Source organism: Nothoprocta perdicaria, unplaced genomic scaffold, assembly GCF_003342845.1.
Source record: "Nothoprocta perdicaria isolate Ctin4 unplaced genomic scaffold, notPer1 scaffold_15, whole genome shotgun sequence".
In the NCBI taxonomy this organism is placed as follows: Eukaryota; Metazoa; Chordata; class Aves; order Tinamiformes; family Tinamidae; genus Nothoprocta; species Nothoprocta perdicaria.
The window spans coordinates 1,912,384-1,916,665 of NW_020454649.1; positions in this window are offsets into that span (position 1 = coordinate 1,912,384).

Consider the following 4,282-nt stretch of genomic DNA (forward strand, 5'->3'; position numbering starts at 1 on the left):
CATTCATTCAGATATGAGTATCAGCCATTATCTCAAATTTGTTAGTCTGTCTCCTYGCAAAGGCAGCTTTGAGTTACATGGGATACACGCAAACACACTGGATTTGGAACAAAAGCTGGAGTAAAGCTCCCAAACTTTCAAATTCTCTGTGAACCAGATGCAAAGTCTGCTATAAATTTACTTTACTCACACAATATGTGCTTGACATTTCCTGCAGTGACAGTGTTTCATACCCAAAAAGATTTCAGTGAAAAGGAAAAAGGGACTATCCCTTCCTTGTGTCTGTATGTTATTTTGCGTTCTCCTTTCCAGAGTCCTCAAAGACTATTTTGCACATCCCTGAGGGCATCCCAGCCTTGAGGAAAAGTGACCCATCTTGTATCTGTTTTTTGCCATACTGTGTTTTACATCTTGTTGTGTCATCAGCCAGTATATCAAGAGCATTACTGCACTTGACTTTCCCTATTTTCTTCTGACAATATCCTCAGGGTTGATAAATGGTCCTGCCTTCATGTAGAAGGCAATGTATTTATTTGAGTCCTATATATAAGTTTATGACATCATGACATTCTGCAACAGTGACTGGAACAACAAGCAAAGGCCATTATGTCAGTTAACCCTTAGGGGATCATTTCTGATATTTGTTCTTTCATCATTAATTCCTCRAGGTCAGAAATGGTTTACTATTAGCGTCAACATGATGCAACTCAACCATTTGCAAGGAAGCACCAAGATTACTGCCATRCAAGCTAAAATCCAAAAAACAGGCCCTGCCCAGCCCATAATATTTATAGTTGGCCTGTATTTTTAGTAAATCTAAAATGAAGGAYGTGTTTCTGAAAACCACATATCGAAATGTTGCTTATAGGCAATGTGAAGAGAGCAAACTGAAAGCATAGAAAATATATATAATATTTCTGCCTTGCTTGGTCTCATGCTGTACCTTTCTGTTTAAATTTGATTCAGCTGAGATCTGTATCTTGCTGATGTTTATTCAAGGAATCACAAGGTGAGCTTCAGAGAATAGAAAGACCAGACTGCTTGCAGTGGGCTTTTATATGGTTCTCATTTAAGTACATTTCTTAGCTGAGGCTCACACATAAAAGCAGTAACTAAATTGGTAAGGCACCTGAGGTGAAGCTGAAATAAATGGCARCAAGAGGGGCATTTTTTCACCGCTGTGAGGAGATGTTGTTCCCGTGGCCGGAGCTGCCCCCGTAAGGCAGAGCCGGGGTTGCGGCCAGGCCTRCCGAGCGCTCGCTGCAGCCCAGGGCACCTCTGCGGGCCTCACATCTGCCACGGCTCAAACGACTTCTCACACCTCTGTCTGCCCTTGCAGTGCTCGGCTAGAAAGGCATACATGGCAGTGTCCTGAGAACAGCAAACAGCTCCTTTTAAATCARTTTATTGAGTCTGTAGACAAGAAGCCATTAGCCTATCTTGCATAAGGAATGAGAAGTGTGCCTAATAAACGGAGGCACGTTTATTTTACGGATGCCAAACCTGCCTCTGCCTGTCCCAAACAGATGGGCTCACAAATCGGTTAGCTGCAGTTTTGGAGGAAAGCTGGAAACGTATCCGAAGGAGCGCTGGTGAGGAGCCCAGCTCTGTCACGGGGAGGGCCCCAAGAAGCTGCTCCCCTGCAGCCCTCGCTCTGCCCGGCACAACCCCTGGGCCAGGAACCGAGGGGCTCCTCATCCCCCTTCTGCTCGTTCCAGGCATTGTAGGCTTCAGGAAGTGGTGCTTCCTGGAGGAAGTGGTGCTGATGACTGCCTCAATGCCAGAAGTGTGTTTACTAACTCTTCATCTCTGAGTATAACTGAATTAGAAAATATGTTTTTATTTGTGGTGTCATTTTATTATGTGCTGTAATTGGGTTTCATGTGATATGTCACCCAGGGGGTTATTTGTACATAAAAGGAGAGATGTTGAGCTCAGTCTCTCTTATCGTATGTGTTAATGAAATTAAACCACAGCAAATAAATTGATGTAATTTGCCACCACACATAAATTTCCATATCTGGGTTGCTGAAAAGCAGATCCTGCTAACACATACTGTTAAAAAATGATCAAATATTACAATTTTGGATGGCCTAGGAGGAAATGCAAGTAATTAAGCAGAGCCTTGAATTACTTCTGAAATATTTTAGGAAAGTGGCTATGTTATGCATAATGTAGTAGCATATTCCCTACAAAATTCAATTCAATTATCACTGCCAGAGTTGTCATCACTTCAGAGTCTACACCAGTGGTTCAGGTAATTCATATCAAAGAAGCTATTATGGTGCATTCCTTCATCAGCCATCTGTATCATGTGATAAGTTGATCCTCAGTTTTGCGTCTGTAATACAAGTGGCAGCATCAGTAAATTTGCAGGGATAAATTCCCTGTAGTCATAGATTTGTTCAACCAAACAAATGGCCCTGCTTGAGGCAGCCAGCAGATGCTGTCATCTGTATAATATAATGATCTCTTTCTCTAGCCCCTACTGATTGCAACTCTAAACATTTTAAATATATATAAAATAGATATAATGTAGCTATATAATCCATCCATTCAAGTGCCAGCTGCATGCGTCTGTTAGTCTTTCATCTTCTGTTCTTCTCTCTGCTTTTCCTGGTGCACCCTTTCCCTTCACTGCATGCGTAACAGTGCTGTGCAGCATGCTGCTGCATGCTTATTTAGGTATTTATTTTGCTAGTGGTTTGCTGCTGCTGAATAATTTACAGTGCTCATGTTGTGGATTTGCAAAGGTCTAGTTTGGCTGGAGTTTTACATCAGTGCCTGTGGCTTCCCTTTGCAACTGTATAGATTCTGTCTTGACCCAACTGCTGAAGTTTAAATATTAAAAGAAAAGCATGCCAAATCTTAAATGGATCTGATAGAAGAACAATGGCATTAACTGTCAGTAGTAAATAGAGGGGTCTGCACCTGCCAGTTCCTTTACAGCTTTTTATAATCCTCTCTACCTGCACTGAATGTGCCCAGATGGCTGATTTTGTCAAATGTTAATAAAACTTTGCAGAGGCAAAAAGACTCCTATATTTGTTAGATTTCTGTGTTTTTGTTATCAGCTGTATTGGCAGTTATTTCATAACAGAAATGAAAATGGAATTCAATTCTTTGGGACTTAAACCTCCTGCCCATACGACATAAGTTCAATCCCTCTCACTGTCACCTTAGAGTGTGTGTTCCCCATGTGTGAGGCGGCGGTGCCCGTGATTCATTGCACGTTGGAGCTGTTCATGGGAACCCTATTGGCTTTCTCATTCCTCTGTGGCAATTGGAAACCTTCGGACAAATGCCTTAGCTAGTCCAGGGTGGACTCCTGCTTGCCCTCAACACATACGTAGAGCCTTTTCCCTCTATATATGTCATTCAAACAAGATGAATGAATTTTACGCTAAAAAAAAAATCAATTGGTAGCTGTTAGGGATAACATGCATTTATATTTCAGTTTTACATTGTAAAGTACAAATGATCAGGTTCACACATATAYTGAAGTGTAAGCTGAAGGTCACAATCTAAGGGAAGCTAAATTAGCGTAATAAATATTGATAAGAAGTGGAAACAATTTAAGTTATACCAATTAAATACCTGATCCAAAATCCTTTGTGTGGACAAGATGCTCTGTAGAATTAAGTTGATTTTGGAGCGATCTCTAGGAATTATCTTCCATCAAAGCAAAAGTGTAACAATGTGTGTTGCAGTCCTGTTTTCATACAGAAATTAAAAGAAATATTTCATGGTAGTGGATTGCTGTAGTCAACAGAGTAGTGGTAGGAAAGAAGTGAAGCCTTGTGCTGGGAAGGCTGCAGGCAAGCACAGGTTACCAGAGAAGTAATGACAGGAAAATAAAAGCTTGGATCAAACATTTTCACTTGATATTTTATACCTAATCTTGGATCTTAACTTTTGTTGCTTGAATCTTTGTCAAATTAGGTTGTTTTGTCAACAGGCATTTCATTTTATTGTTCATGAGCTACAGATAGGCTATCGAAGAAAAATCCAAGGAAATAAATAAATAAAGCATTAGCAATACAAGGTGATTATTTCCTTTCTGGAAGTAGGACAAAAGTATTTGTGCTTTACTGAATGGCTTTGGTAATCCTACAAGAACAATTTTTTTAACACGACCTTCTCATTCTCATTGCTCCCGACAGTGGCAACATCACACTTTTCATAGTGGCTAGAAATGAACATTTCCTGTCTTCATAAATAATTCTGGAAAATTCAGGTATAAGATGTGAATATAGTGAAATAATGCATCTTTGCCCAAATC